The 16,219-nt window shown below is 43.9% G+C and overlaps 6 non-coding genes and 1 pseudogene across 6 annotated transcripts; 5 read left to right on the top strand and 2 right to left on the bottom strand.

The window, feature by feature from the left end:
* Positions 1 to 16,219, top strand: part of LOC137314528 (zinc finger protein 585A-like) — a 915,457-nt pseudogene that overhangs the window by 64,287 nt on the left and 834,951 nt on the right.
* On the top strand, positions 5,252 to 5,325 carry trnan-guu (transfer RNA asparagine (anticodon GUU)). Its single transcript has one exon. It is a non-coding gene; the product is annotated as a tRNA-Asn (tRNA).
* Positions 5,766 to 5,838, top strand: trnav-aac (transfer RNA valine (anticodon AAC)). Its single transcript has one exon. It is a non-coding gene; the product is annotated as a tRNA-Val (tRNA).
* trnal-cag (transfer RNA leucine (anticodon CAG)) lies at positions 8,345 to 8,428 on the bottom strand. Its single transcript has one exon. It is a non-coding gene; the product is annotated as a tRNA-Leu (tRNA).
* trnak-cuu (transfer RNA lysine (anticodon CUU)) lies at positions 8,507 to 8,579 on the bottom strand. Its single transcript has one exon. It is a non-coding gene; the product is annotated as a tRNA-Lys (tRNA).
* On the top strand, positions 13,895 to 13,968 carry trnan-guu (transfer RNA asparagine (anticodon GUU)). Its single transcript has one exon. It is a non-coding gene; the product is annotated as a tRNA-Asn (tRNA).
* Positions 14,409 to 14,481, top strand: trnav-aac (transfer RNA valine (anticodon AAC)). Its single transcript has one exon. It is a non-coding gene; the product is annotated as a tRNA-Val (tRNA).

The raw sequence follows: 16,219 nt of genomic DNA, 5'->3' as shown, positions 1-16,219 counted from the left end.
ATTTTTGGACTGTGCCCCCAAGTCCTAGAATCCCCAACCAGCGGAAATAGTTTCTCTCTATCCAGAAAATGTCAATGACACAGTCAATGAAAGGTGCAGTTCACGAAGGCGACTCACCAGCACCTTCTCAAGAGCAATTAGGGATGGGCAATAAATGCTGACCTTGCCATTGACACCCACATCCCATGAATGAAGACAAAAAAAGTCGCCTGCACGGCCGAGTAATTTCCTGCTGCTAAACGACGGGAGGAATGAAACCATCGGCTTCAGTCCTTTGAACGAACTGTATACACTTGCCGTCGAGCTCAATCCCCACTTGTTCCTCTGCCCCGAATATCCACTGCATCAGAAAATCCTCCATAACATCGAATCACAGCATGGAAACATCATAGAAGGAGGCCATTCGGCCCATCGTGCCTGTGCCAACTCTTTGAAAGAGCTATCCAATTAGACCCGCTCCCCTTCCCTTTCCCCATAGCCCTGCAAAATTTTCCCCTTCAAGTATTTATCCAGTTCCCCTTTGAATGTTATTATTGAATCTGTTTCCACCAACCTTTCAGGCAGTGCATTCCAGATCATGACAATTCGCTGCGTAATAACATTCTCCTCATCTCACCTCTGTTTCCAATTACCTTTAATCTGTGTCCTCTGGTTACCATTCTTTCTGGCACTGGAAATAGTTTCTCCTTATTTATTCTATCAAAACCGTTCATGATTTTGAAGACCCCTGTTAAATCTCCCCTTAACCGTCTCTGCTCTAAGGAGAACAACCCCAGCTTCTCCAGTCTCTCCACCTCACTGCAATCCCTCATCCCTGGCACCATTCTAGTAAATCACCTCTGCACCCTCTCCAAGGCCTTGACATCCTTCCTAAAGTGTGGTGGGCAGAATTGTGTGATGGCCAGCTGGGGTCTAACCAGTGATTTATAAAGGTTCAGCATAAGTTCCTTGCTTTTGTACTCTATGCCTCTATTAATAAAGTCAACGATTCCGAATACGTTTTCGTTTACAATCTCTTCAACTTGTCCTGCCACCTTCAAAGATTTGTGTACGTATACCCTCAGGTCTCTCTGTTCCTGCACCCCCTTTAAAATTGCACCATTTATTTTAAAGAGCTGGCCAACGCACGATGGGCCGAATGGACTCCTGCGATTCCATGATTCCATGTTTTTGATTACACCTCTATGAAGCGCTTTGGGACATCCCCCAGAAGTGGGAGTCAGCAGTTCACTTTCTCCCTTAACACTTCCATCTGACCTGGGCTGGACTAAATAGGTGTTTTCGTGGTGTAATGGTTATCATGTTGGCGTCACACGCGAAAAACTCCCGGTTTAATCCCGGGACAGAAACAATTTGCTGGAACTTGCTCCTCACAAACCTCCAGGCACGAGCTTTCTCTCGTGTAAATTGGGCTGCAATCCTTTCACATTCAACAACGGCTGCACCAGATTCCTCGTCTCATCACCACTGAACACTTTGAAGCAGACTCCAAAAATAAAGTGCGTAAAATGAGAAGGGATGAAAGTCAGAGAAGTTCGCGTCGTTTCGACATTTACTCGGCAAACTTGTTAGCATTTCGTTCAGTGTGAACCAGAAAGTTGTGGGTTTATTAATGGTAATTGAAAGAATCATCTAAGAGACTTGTATAATTTTGCGTAATTAAGTGAACTGTTTTGTAAAAACAAATGCGCTGACCGGGAATCAAACCCGGGCCATAGTGCTGAAAGCGCCGAATTCTAACCACTCGATAACCATAAACCCGACTTATACATTGTCAACAGATGGTTATAAATATATTGGGCTGCAGCCGTGTTAGATTGAAAATATATTTCTGATTTGTAAGATGTAAATGCATTTCATGACTGCTGCTTACAAATCTATTTAGATATATCTTTTAGTTATTCCTTTTTTGTGGGGTATATATTGTAAATGTATTTTCTGGATATTTATTTCTCGATGTCTTACTTTTCATTACACACAAATACATAACACAGATACACAGAGATATAATGATAACCACCAAGCAGTTACACCCAAATGTATTTATAAGTGTCACAGGTGCAATCATATATATTTATAACAAGATATATCATATTGTAAAAATAATCAAAATAAATTTATAAATGGCACACATAACTTAAACACTCAATTTATAAAGAAGCATGACATCCATTTATACACATCCATAGTTTAAATTTTCACACCGTCCTGTTAGCAGTCCTGAACAAAGTCCAAACACCGAAAGTCTCAGCGTTTTTTCAGATGCTGCCCGTCCTGTTCTGTATTTTGAGCAGTTCCTTTCCTGTGATGTGATGATTCTGGGTGCCGGGTGTGTGTCATTGGATTTGCTGCAGTCATGCTGCCGCGGACAGGTGAAGGCTGCTTCTGAGGCTGCCTGATACCCGGTGGGAGTGGGCGGGATTTGGAAATCTGAAATAAATGAAATGGTGCATGAGAAACTTTCATAAAGGTAAATAACCCGATCGCTACCATCAGACCTCGTAGCGCAACGTTAGCGCGTCTGAATCTAAATCAGAAAGCTGCGTATTTAAATCACGGCGGGGGTCGCATTTGGTTTTAGCGCTGGTAGAATTCTGAATAATTCCGGAATTCATATTGCATTCCCTTTTTCACAATAAACAGAACCCTGCTCTGAATTCTGCCTCACTAGTTCCCCAGTGTCAGGGAGAGAAGCGTCTGATTCACTCATTTATTTATTGCACGAAACATACACAAACACACTTATGAATTCAAATCAGCCTGCAGCTCCACACGCACAGAGATAAACGCAGTCAGATAGACAGGGAAAAACCGGGAAAAAGACAAACCGGTTTGTCACAGAATTGCCTGTACCTCCACGGTCGAATGTCAGGGCTTTTGTTGTTCGCTTTCGTTCCACACCCTGGAATTCAGGAGAATCTGGTACATGGTTTGTTGGATAAGGCACGGGCGCGATGGCCCGAATGGCCTGCTTCTGAGCTGTATCCTTCGAAGATTCTGAACTCAGCCCCTGGGAGGGGAGGCCGGTTCATGTGGAAAAAGATCCGGATGAGAATGATCTGATTCATAAAGGGGAGGGAAATTAGGGAGCTCCTTCGGAACATTAATTACTTGAAAATGAAGACATTTTCCAGAGTATCTTGTTTGGTTTTGATGAATGAAATGTTTGTAAAAAGGCATCCGTGGAGAAGGATTGTGAGCTTTTAGGACTAGAGGGGAAATGAGGAGATTTTTTTTTTCACACAGAGGGTTGTTCCGATCTGGTAGCCACTCCCTGAAAGGGTGGTGGAAGCAGCTTTCATAGGAACTTTCAAAAGGCAATTGGACAGGTACTTGAAGAGAACTGATTTGCAAGGTTACGGGGAAAAGGCTGGGTTTTTTGGACTAAATTGGACAGCTCTTTCAAGGAGTAGGCACGGCAACACGGCCGAATGGCCTCCTTCTGTGCTGTAATATTCTATGATTCTGGTCCATGATTTTAGTGTGGGACAGGAGAGATGTTGTTTAAAGAGAAGTAAAAATGTCCCAATCAGAGCAGAGAGAGGTGACTGGTCAGTTCCCCTCTGCCCAGTATAAGTCAGCAGCGGTTACCAGTTCGCTTTACACGCGAACGGCCCTGCTTTCGATCCTGGGCGGACAATTTAAGTTGCAATTGCTGTTTACAATCTATATTAATGACTGAGATGAGGGGACCGAGTGCAATGTATCTAAGTTTGCTGATGATACAAAGGTCGGTTGGAAAGTAAGCCGTGAGGAGGACGCAAAGGGAGGTGGACATGTTAAGTGATTGGGTAAGAAGGTGGCAGTTGGAGGATAAAGTGGGAAAATGTGAAATTGTCCACTTTGGTAGGAAGAATAGAAAAGCAGAATATTTTTTAAAAGGTGATAGTCCAATAAATGTCGGTATTCAGAGGGAGTTTGGTGAACTTGTAAACAAATCACAGAAAGTTAACATGCAGGAACAGCAATCAATTAGGAAGAAAAATGGTATGTTGGCCTTTTTGAAAGAAGGTTGGAGTATAAGAGTAAGGAAGTCTTGCTGCAATTAAATAGGGCTTTGGTGAGAACACACCTGGAGTACTTTGATGTAGTCTACATGGATTTTAGCAAGGCTTTTACAAGGTCCCAAATGACAGACTGGTCAAAAAAGCTGCGATTGCACTAGAGAGGGTACAGAGGAGATTTACGAGGAGGTTGCCATGGCTGGAGAATTTTGGCTGTGAGGAAAGATTGGATAGTCAGGGGTTGTTTTCTTTGGAACAGAGGAGGCTGAGTGGTGATTTAATTGAGGTGTACAAAATTATGAAGGGCCCAGACAGAGTGGAGGCGAAGGACCTATTTACCTTAGCAGGGAGGTTAATAACTTGGAGGCATAGATTTTAAATGATTGGTGGAAGGATTTAAGGGGAGCTGAGGAGAATTTTTTTCACCCAGAGGGTGGTAGGGGTCTGGAACTCACTGCCTGACTGGGTGGTCGAGGCAGAATCCCTCGTGACATTTAAAAAAATACTTGGATATGCACTTGAAGTGGCGTAACCTACAAGGTTAAAGACCGAGTGCTGGAAAGTGGCATTCGGCTGGGTAGCTCATTTCCGGCCGGTGCGGACAGGATGGGCCGAATGGCTTGCTTTTGTACCGTTAGTTTGCTGTGATTCGACAAAATTGGCAATTCTTTTTTGTAACAGCATATTCCCAACCCAGGCCGCCGTGATGAAAACACCGAAGCCGAACGACGAGGCCAGCAGGGAAGGCATGTAAGAGTGTTAAATATATCAGGGAGTGTTTGCATTCGGTACAATTAATATTTCAGCTCCCAGTTACTGCAGATCAGGGATCAAAACCTGACATCAGCATCAGGACGCTCAGAATATTTTCTTTTTATTCGTTCATGGGATGTGGGCGTCGCTGGCGAGGCCGGCATTTATTGCCCATCCCAAAAAGCCCTTGAGAAGGTGGTGGTGAGCCGGCTTTTTAAACCGCTGCAGTCAGTGTGGCGAAGGATCTCCCACAGTGCAACTAACCAACAGACAAAGCACCGGTGGGCGCGCCGGTTGCAGGAGAGCTGGTTGGCGGTGATATCGATGCTGTGAGCGAGACCAGACCGTTTCCATGTTTCCACAAACAATGTCCCATCCTTTATTTCTGGAAAAGTAACACTGATAGTGGACAATTGCATTTCTGTGGCTGCAACATGTAACTTTGGCTCGGTGACACGGTGCTTTAGTGTATCTTGCAAGCAAAGGACCAGACGGTCTCTGTGGCGCAATCGGTTAGCGCGTTCGGCTGTTAACCGAAAGGTTGGTGGTTCGAGCCCACCCAGGGACGGAAATTGCACCTTTTTCGTCCCACTTTTGGATTCATTGCCTCATTCTGATAGCACTGAAGCCGGTGCCATGTTTCAATTCCTGATCAGCAGCAACTGGGAGCACTTTAAATGGCTCCGATCTCTTCATCTCATTTCAAGTTTTCTAATGTGTGATTTGTCTGCAAGAAAACACTCTGTGAACAATGTCATCTGAGCATGCCTGATTCGCCATAATTTACACTGCGGTCGGATATCAGGCACATGAAAAAAAAACAGTGAAATGTTTGTGTGGGCGCGATGCTCTGGGATTCCCTGCCTGACCATCTCCACCGATCCTTCTCTGCAGCCTTCCGAAATACAATGCAGTAAATGTATCCCTGTGAAATGAACTCCTGGACAGTAATACGGAAGTTAGTTTGGCTGAGGGGTTATATCCCTAACACGAGGTTGCAGATATCAGGTTTCCGTAGTGTAGTGGTTATCACGTTCGCCTAACACGCGAAAAGTCCCCGGTTCGAAACCGGGCGGAAATATTTTGTAACCTTGTCCCCATTAAAAATGATTAAATATTTAACGATTCACATTGCTGATTAAATGTGAACAAAGTCCATATCTCCCAGCCCTGTTAATGCAGTCCGCTGAGAGCAGGCGATGAATGCCAGCGTGATATTGGGGGTGAAGGCTGCTTCCAATGCTGTCTCATTCCCGGTGGGATCTGGCGGAGATTTGATCAGCCTCATCCATTCAACCAATATATGAAACGGTGTTTGAGAAACATTCAAAAAATATAATAACATCCAGGAGCCTGTCTTCAGAGTGCGTGGCGCAAAGGTCTGACTCCGGATTAAAAGGCTGGTGAACTTGATTCAGCTTTCTGAAATGTACTTGTCCATCCTTCAGAGGTCATGGGAAATATGTTTTTTGCCTTTCGAAAAAAGACGCGAAAGTTAGAGACATGTTTTGTTTTCAACACGGCTGGTGAAATGGCCAGACGATCATAAATTCGCAGTCGCCTTTGAAACATTTAAAGGCGACGACCTAAAAATCACTTCGTGCAAATTTAAAATCACGGTTCCTATTTATTTCGGTCTGAAAGAAATAACGATAAACGTGTCAGTCAGTGCCCGCGGTGAGACGGTGATGAACTTGTTTGTTGCGAAGTTCACCGCTGGGCTAAAGTTGACGCCGTTTCAAGGACGCGAACCCACTCAATGCAAAGGATGAGCTCATAACGAACAGGTCCCGTCAACGTCAAACACCTACTTTCTTGTTCAATAGAGGGAGCAGAGGCGTGTCCATCATCAGACGCCAGCAACTTTAAGAAATGGAACAGATAAAGGCATAGATGCAAGTTCCAAATCTTTTCAATGCAAAGTTATTTCACTTTATTTGAAGTGCCGTGAGGCTAAAAACGGGTCCGAGATGATTTGCGTTCACTCGTGACTTGTTTTCCAGTGTTGGTCCGTCAGGTTTGCGATTCAATTTGGATTGGATATTGAAGATATTTCAGGATGATTGCACAACATACCATGTGTAAAGCAACCATCTTGATAACTTCAATCATCACACACTCTACATCGACGCTGCAGAGGCCCCAGCACCCCTTTCAATATTGTTTTTCTTAACTCACAGTTTTCAAAAGGGAATTGGATAAACGCTTGGATCAAACTTTTTCAGGGTTATGGGGAAACAGCAGGCGAGTGGGACGAACTGGACAGCTCTTTCAGAGAGCTGGCACTGGCACGATGGGCTGAATGGCGCTATCTTATTCTATGATTCTATTAATAGATCAATTTCCGCCTTTCACTGAGCCTCCCTAAATGGAGCGCAGTAATCGTGTCCCTGTGAAATAAGCTCCTGAACAGTAATACGGAAATTAGCGTGGCTGAGCGGTTTGAAACTCTGGTTAGGCACCTAACAGGAAATTTCCTCTCTAAGATTGATTAGTTTATCAATTATCTCCCCCCTTTCGATCTTAAATGTCTTTACATATCTTTTTGATCTCTTCTTCTACTGTCATGCCCACAATACCAGTCTCCCTGGTAAATACTGAAGCAAAGTGATTATTTAATATTTCTGCCATTTCGCTGTCATTGCCTGTGAGTTTGTCGTGTGTCTCCCTTAGTGGCCCTATTATCATAGAATCATAGAATCATAGAATCATAGAAGTTACAACATGGAAACAGGCCCTTCGGCCCAACATGTCCATGTCGCCCAGTTTATACCACTAAGCTAGTCCCAATTGCCTGCACTTGGCCCATATCCCTCTATACCCATCTTACCCATGTAACTGTCCAAATGCTTTTTAAAAGACAAAATTGTACCCGCCTCTACTACTGCCTCTGGCAGCTCGTTCCAGACACTCACCACCCTTTGAGTGAAAAAATTGCCCCTCTGGACCCTTTTGTATCTCTCCCCTCTCACCTTAAATCTATGCCCCCTCGTTATAGACTCCCCTTAAGAGACATGTTTTGTTTTCAACACGGCTGGTGAAATGGCCAGACGATCATAAATTCGCAGTCGCCTTTGAAACATTTAAAGGCGACTACCTAAAAATCACTTCGTGCAAATATTCCTATCCTAAATTTTCTTTGGCTGTTGATGTGTCTCGAATACTTTGCTTTTTTTGATATTCCTTTTTTGCCTTTCCAATAGATCTTCAGACTTCTTTCCCAGTCTTATCACATTCCCCTCTCTCCTTTATTGGCTAGTGTGTGCCCTTTTCTTCAGTTTAAATTTTGCCCTTGTTTCTTTATTCATCCTTGGTGTGTCATTTCTGGCTAGTTTGTTCTTGCTTTTTAGTGGGATATATTTCTCCTGGACTCTATTTATCACCGTTTTAAATGTTTCCCACTGCTGTTCTATTTCTTTGTCCAGGTCATTAATATGTCAAACATATCACCGTTTGAAACTTCTCAAGTCACATTTCCATGACAAAGCCAGTTGCTTTTGTGGGAGGAGCAAATCAACTTGGTCTAAAAATCAGCTGCAGCCCAATCCACAAATAAAATATTTTCACGTCTTCGTAAAAATAAGCAATGTCAGAAGAGGGATTCGAACCCACGCCTACCGGAAGAGATTGCGACCTGAACGCAGCGCCTTAGACCGCTCGGCCATCCTGACTACAAATTTAACGTTTCATTATGCATCAATTCTGCACCGTTGGCCAGTGAACGCAACATAAAAGTTTTAAATGATACTCGCCCAACGTGGGGCTCGAACCCACGACCCTGAGATTAAGAGTCTCATGCTCTACCGACTGAGCTAGCCGGGCCTGATGGTACATCACCGCCTCATCTATTTTTGCAGCAAGCAGGAGAAAGACTCCATTTCAAATTATTGGAATCAATTCTGAGTGACACGATCAACTGTCACTCCGAAAGGCACGGACGAATCAAGGACAGTCAGCATGGATTTTTTAAGTGGAGGTCGTGTCTGACTAACCTGATTGAATTTTTCGAGGAGGTGACAAGGAGGATCGATGAGGGTGGCGCAATTGATGTAGTCTACATGGATTTTCGCAAGGCTTTTGAAAAATTCCCACATGGCAGATTGGTCAAAAAAGTAAAGGCCCATAGGATCCAAGGGAATGTGGCTTATTGGAGCCAAAATTGGCTCAGTGGCAGGAAGCAAAGGGTAATGGTCGACGGGTGTTTTTTGTGGCTGGAAGACTGTTTCCAGTTGGGTGCTGCAGGGCTCCGTACTTGGTCCTATGCTTTTTGTGGTATACATTAACAATTTGGACTTAAACGTCGGGGGCATGATTAAGAAATTTGCCGGTGACACAAAAATTGACCGTGTTGTTGATAGCGAGGAGGAAAACTGTAGACTGTGGGGGTTCAGGCAATTTTCTGATAACAAAGCACTCAATCTATCTCTGAATGAATTTTGAACGAATACGTGTGTTTGACCCAGCACAGGCACGATGGGCCGAATGATCTCCTCTTGTGGACTAACATAATACGATGATACCAAGTGTTGTCAGACAGAAAAGCAACATATTCCAAATAAGAGCAGAGAGAGGAAACTAGACTAACAGCATAACAGCACGTTGAGATATTGTATTTGAGAAGGATGAGGAGGGATAGTTTTTCATGGTGGTAGTCACTTAGGGTATCAATTGTGACTTTGATAAGGACCATTTCATGCTGCGACAGTCTCTGGCACTGTGTGTGAGTGTGGGATTCATTCTGTATCTGTCAGTCTCTGGTACTGTGTGTGAGTGTGGGATTCATTCTGTATCTGTCAGTCTCTGGTACTGTGTGAGTGTGGGATTTATTCTGTATCTGTCAGTCTCTGGTACTGTGTGTGAATGTGGGATTCATTCTGTATCTGTCAGACTCTGGTGCTGTGTGTGAGTGTGGGATTCATTCTGTATTTGTCAGTCTCTGGTACTGTGTGTGAGTGTGGGATTCATTCTGTATCTGTCAGTCTCTGGTACTGTGTGTGAGTGTGGGATTCATTCTGTATCTGTCAGTCTCTGGTACTGTGTGTGAGTGTGGGATTCATTCTGTATCTGTCAGTCTCTGGTACTGTGTGTGAGTGTGGGATTCATTCTGTATCTGTCAGTCTCTGGTACTGTGTGTGAGTGTGGGATTTATTCTGTATCTTGTCACTCTCTGATACTGTGTGTGAGTTTGGAATTGATTCTGTATCTTGTCAGCAGTGTGTGTGAGAGTTTGTGATTAATTCTTTATATAAAACTGTGTGTTAGTGTGGGATTCTTTCGGTATCTGTCAGTCTCTGGTACTCCATGTGACTGTGGGACTCATTCTGTATATACAGTCTCAAGTACTGTATGTGTGAGTTGAATTCATCCTATATATGCAGTTACTCATACTGCATGTGATTGTGGGATTCATTCTGTATATACAGTCTCCAGTACTGTATGTGGGAGTTGAATTCATCCTATATATGCAGTTACTCATACTGCATGTTAGTGTGGGATTCATACTGTACCTGTCAGTCTCTGGCACTGTGTGTGAGTGTGGGATTAACTGTGTGTCTGTCAGTCTCTTGTACTGTATGTGAGTTTGGGATTCGTTCTGCATCTGTGAGAGTTGGAGTCATTCTGTGTCTGTGTGTCTCTGGTACTGTCTCTGAATGTGAGATTCATTCTGTATCTGTACGTAATTATTCTCTCAGATTAAATTATGGTGTTCAATATTGCAGCTTTTATATCTCAATGTTTAAATAGTTTTACTCCTTGTTTAATTGGTAAATATGGACATACTTTCGGATTTGATGCTGGAGGTTTTAACCAGATTATTTGTGCGCTTTTTGGAGTACTATTAAATCTGTATCTCTGTGAGTACTGTTGTGGATGATAATGTATCTTTAAAACTGATAAGGTGACATTTTTGAATTGGTATGTAATGTGTAGATCAGTCTGTAGAAATGGAATTGATACCGTATCTTTCAGTCTAATATTGTATGAGATTTTTGGACTGGTATGTAATGTGTATCTCAGTCTGCACTAATAGAATTGATACTCTATCTTTAAATCTCATTCTACGAGTTCATTCTGAACAGGTATCTAATTTGTCTCTCAGGTTTACTATCTTTCAATATTTCTCAATCTGATACTCTGCCTGAGTTTTGGACTTGTGTGCAATTTGTATCATATGATACACATTTCGAATGGATATTCCATGGATTAAAGTCATGTGTGTGAGAGTTCTGGGCTAGTATTCAATTTGAATCTCGGGGTACATTATTGGGATTCATTCTGTACCTTTGAATCGGGTACCATGTGTGATTTCTATCTGGTATTTAATTCGTAGCTAATGTTGCTCTATTGTGAGATTGACACAGTGCCTTTCACTCTGAGAGTGTGATTTTGGACTGGGATTTTTGTATCTACCTGTCAGCGGGACTGAGTTAGGGGGAAATGGAACAGTGTCTGCCTCACCTACTCTGCTTGACTGTTGGATTGAAAATGTGTCTCTGGAAATTGTGATCATTGTGGGACTGACTACTCCTGCTGTCTGAGACTGTGGAACTGATGACCTGTCTGTGTCTCTGTGCTCTGTGAGTGATAATATACTTACTGTGTGTGAGAAGGAGCTGGCTGTACTGTTCCTTCTGCCTCGGGTGGAGGAAGCATCACATTTATTCTGGATCGTTCAAGGGTTTGCCTGGAGAAAGAAAATGATCTCTTGTTACTCAGGAACAGGTGAGGTAGAAAAGACAGAAGTGATCAGTTTAATATCTCTGTTAATGATCATTTTGAATATCCACAAATGAAATCCAGTGATACAAACAGTGTCAGTGTCTGACTCCACTGCAGTACTGCAGCACTCAGCTTCTGCATACCAGGTGTGTTGGGCTGTTTTACAACAATTTAATAACATCCAGACACGGCCCAACCCCTGCACCGATCCATGAATGGGACGACCCGATGTGGCAGGGACCTTTGTACAGGTCAGGTTTCTAATCCCCTCTCCCATGGGACTAACCGTTAAACGGAAACCAAACAGCCGCTGTTCAAAATGTGTCCTTGACACTTCTCACCTGATGCCTGCAATAGATGCTCTTTGTATAACTCCCCACATCCTTACTGTCCGGCTCTGTTTCCACTCTTCACTATCCAATAACAATAAACAGGGTGAGGCTGGAACTCAACCAGGACCATTCATTATTGGTTTGGGGAGAGAAAGCAGCAATGATTTTAATAGCAGGTTCTTCCCATTCTCTCTCCCTTCCCCTGGACACACCCTGTACACACACAGTCCGAGAATGACCTCTCCCTTCCCCCCTCTCACTCCATGTTCCGGGACCAGTTCCTGATCCACTCCGCCTCTTACAAACAGCCCCCGGACTCCCCCTGACCTTCCCCCGGACTCAATGCCGATGTCTGAGCCCAATCAGAGCAGAGAGAGGTGACTGGTCAGTTCCCCTCTGCCCAGTATAAGTCAGCAGCGGTTACCAGTTCGCTTTACACGCGAACGGCCCTGCTTTCGATCCTGGGCGGACAATTTAAGTTGCAATTGCTGTTTACAATCTATATTAATGACTGAGATGAGGGGACCGAGTGCAATGTATCTAAGTTTGCTGATGATACAAAGGTCGGTTGGAAAGTAAGCCGTGAGGAGGACGCAAAGGGAGGTGGACATGTTAAGTGATTGGGTAAGAAGGTGGCAGTTGGAGGATAAAGTGGGAAAATGTGAAATTGTCCACTTTGGTAGGAAGAATAGAAAAGCAGAATATTTTTTAAAAGGTGATAGTCCAATAAATGTCGGTATTCAGAGGGAGTTTGGTGAACTTGTAAACAAATCACAGAAAGTTAACATGCAGGAACAGCAATCAATTAGGAAGAAAAATGGTATGTTGGCCTTTTTGAAAGAAGGTTGGAGTATAAGAGTAAGGAAGACTTGCTGCAATTAAATAGGGCTTTGGTGAGAACACACCTGGAGTACTTTGATGTAGTCTACATGGATTTTAGCAAGGCTTTTACAAGGTCCCAAATGACAGACTGGTCAAAAAAGCTGCGATTGCACTAGAGAGGGTACAGAGGAGATTTACGAGGAGGTTGCCATGGCTGGAGAATTTTGGCTGTGAGGAAAGATTGGATAGTCAGGGGTTGTTTTCTTTGGAACAGAGGAGGCTGAGTGGTGATTTAATTGAGGTGTACAAAATTATGAAGGGCCCAGACAGAGTGGAGACGAAGGACCTATTTACCTTAGCAGGGAGGTTAATAACTTGGAGGCATAGATTTTAAATGATTGGTGGAAGGATTTAAGGGGAGCTGAGGAGAATTTTTTTCACCCAGAGGGTGGTAGGGGTCTGGAACTCACTGCCTGACTGGGTGGTCGAGGCAGAATCCCTCGTGACATTTAAAAAAAATACTTGGATATGCACTTGAAGTGGCGTAACCTACAAGGTTAAAGACCGAGTGCTGGAAAGTGGCATTCGGCTGGGTAGCTCATTTCCGGCCGGTGCGGACAGGATGGGCCGAATGGCTTGCTTTTGTACCGTTAGTTTGCTGTGATTCGACAAAATTGGCAATTCTTTTTTGTAACAGCATATTCCCAACCCAGGCCGCCGTGATGAAAACACCGAAGCCGAACGACGAGGCCAGCAGGGAAGGCATGTAAGAGTGTTAAATATATCAGGGAGTGTTTGCATTCGGTACAATTAATATTTCAGCTCCCAGTTACTGCAGATCAGGGATCAAAACCTGACATCAGCATCAGGACGCTCAGAATATTTTCTTTTTATTCGTTCATGGGATGTGGGCGTCGCTGGCGAGGCCGGCATTTATTGCCCATCCCAAAAAGCCCTTGAGAAGGTGGTGGTGAGCCGGCTTTTTAAACCGCTGCAGTCAGTGTGGCGAAGGATCTCCCACAGTGCAACTAACCAACAGACAAAGCACCGGTGGGCGCGCCGGTTGCAGGAGAGCTGGTTGGCGGTGATATCGATGCTGTGAGCGAGACCAGACCGTTTCCATGTTTCCACAAACAATGTCCCATCCTTTATTTCTGGAAAAGTAACACTGATAGTGGACAATTGCATTTCTGTGGCTGCAACATGTAACTTTGGCTCGGTGACACGGTGCTTTAGTGTATCTTGCAAGCAAAGGACCAGACGGTCTCTGTGGCGCAATCGGTTAGCGCGTTCGGCTGTTAACCGAAAGGTTGGTGGTTCGAGCCCACCCAGGGACGGAAATTGCACCTTTTTCGTCCCACTTTTGGATTCATTGCCTCATTCTGATAGCACTGAAGCCGGTGCCATGTTTCAATTCCTGATCAGCAGCAACTGGGAGCACTTTAAATGGCTCCGATCTCTTCATCTCATTTCAAGTTTTCTAATGTGTGATTTGTCTGCAAGAAAACACTCTGTGAACAATGTCATCTGAGCATGCCTGATTCGCCATAATTTACACTGCGGTCGGATATCAGGCACATGAAAAAAAAACAGTGAAATGTTTGTGTGGGCGCGATGCTCTGGGATTCCCTGCCTGACCATCTCCACCGATCCTTCTCTGCAGCCTTCCGAAATACAATGCAGTAAATGTATCCCTGTGAAATGAACTCCTGGACAGTAATACGGAAGTTAGTTTGGCTGAGGGGTTATATCCCTAACACGAGGTTGCAGATATCAGGTTTCCGTAGTGTAGTGGTTATCACGTTCGCCTAACACGCGAAAAGTCCCCGGTTCGAAACCGGGCGGAAATATTTTGTAACCTTGTCCCCATTAAAAATGATTAAATATTTAACGATTCACATTGCTGATTAAATGTGAACAAAGTCCATATCTCCCAGCCCTGTTAATGCAGTCCGCTGAGAGCAGGCGATGAATGCCAGCGTGATATTGGGGGTGAAGGCTGCTTCCAATGCTGTCTCATTCCCGGTGGGATCTGGCGGAGATTTGATCAGCCTCATCCATTCAACCAATATATGAAACGGTGTTTGAGAAACATTCAAAAAATATAATAACATCCAGGAGCCTGTCTTCAGAGTGCGTGGCGCAAAGGTCTGACTCCGGATTAAAAGGCTGGTGAACTTGATTCAGCTTTCTGAAATGTACTTGTCCATCCTTCAGAGGTCATGGGAAATATGTTTTTTGCCTTTCGAAAAAAGACGCGAAAGTTAGAGACATGTTTTGTTTTCAACACGGCTGGTGAAATGGCCAGACGATCATAAATTCGCAGTCGCCTTTGAAACATTTAAAGGCGACGACCTAAAAATCACTTCGTGCAAATTTAAAATCACGGTTCCTATTTATTTCGGTCTGAAAGAAATAACGATAAACGTGTCAGTCAGTGCCCGCGGTGAGACGGTGATGAACTTGTTTGTTGCGAAGTTCACCGCTGGGCTAAAGTTGACGCCGTTTCAAGGACGCGAACCCACTCAATGCAAAGGATGAGCTCATAACGAACAGGTCCCGTCAACGTCAAACACCTACTTTCTTGTTCAATAGAGGGAGCAGAGGCGTGTCCATCATCAGACGCCAGCAACTTTAAGAAATGGAACAGATAAAGGCATAGATGCAAGTTCCAAATCTTTTCAATGCAAAGTTATTTCACTTTATTTGAAGTGCCGTGAGGCTAAAAACGGGTCCGAGATGATTTGCGTTCACTCGTGACTTGTTTTCCAGTGTTGGTCCGTCAGGTTTGCGATTCAATTTGGATTGGATATTGAAGATATTTCAGGATGATTGCACAACATACCATGTGTAAAGCAACCATCTTGATAACTTCAATCATCACACACTCTACATCGACGCTGCAGAGGCCCCAGCACCCCTTTCAATATTGTTTTTCTTAACTCACAGTTTTCAAAAGGGAATTGGATAAACGCTTGGATCAAACTTTTTCAGGGTTATGGGGAAACAGCAGGCGAGTGGGACGAACTGGACAGCTCTTTCAGAGAGCTGGCACTGGCACGATGGGCTGAATGGCGCTATCTTATTCTATGATTCTATTAATAGATCAATTTCCGCCTTTCACTGAGCCTCCCTAAATGGAGCGCAGTAATCGTGTCCCTGTGAAATAAGCTCCTGAACAGTAATACGGAAATTAGCGTGGCTGAGCGGTTTGAAACTCTGGTTAGGCACCTAACAGGAAATTTCCTCTCTAAGATTGATTAGTTTATCAATTATCTCCCCCCTTTCGATCTTAAATGTCTTTACATATCTTTTTGATCTCTTCTTCTACTGTCATGCCCACAATACCAGTCTCCCTGGTAAATACTGAAGCAAAGTGATTATTTAATATTTCTGCCATTTCGCTGTCATTGCCTGTGAGTTTGTCGTGTGTCTCCCTTAGTGGCCCTATTATCATAGAATCATAGAATCATAGAATCATAGAAGTTACAACATGGAAACAGGCCCTTCGGCCCAACATGTCCATGTCGCCCAGTTTATACCACTAAGCTAGTCCCAATTGCCTGCACTTGGCCCATATCCCTCTAT

This window comes from Heptranchias perlo, unplaced genomic scaffold (genome assembly GCF_035084215.1).
Source record: "Heptranchias perlo isolate sHepPer1 unplaced genomic scaffold, sHepPer1.hap1 HAP1_SCAFFOLD_52, whole genome shotgun sequence".
Classification (NCBI taxonomy): domain Eukaryota; kingdom Metazoa; phylum Chordata; class Chondrichthyes; order Hexanchiformes; family Hexanchidae; genus Heptranchias; species Heptranchias perlo.
Note: the sequence above shows the minus strand (reverse complement) of the source record. Positions and strands in the feature narration are given on the sequence as shown.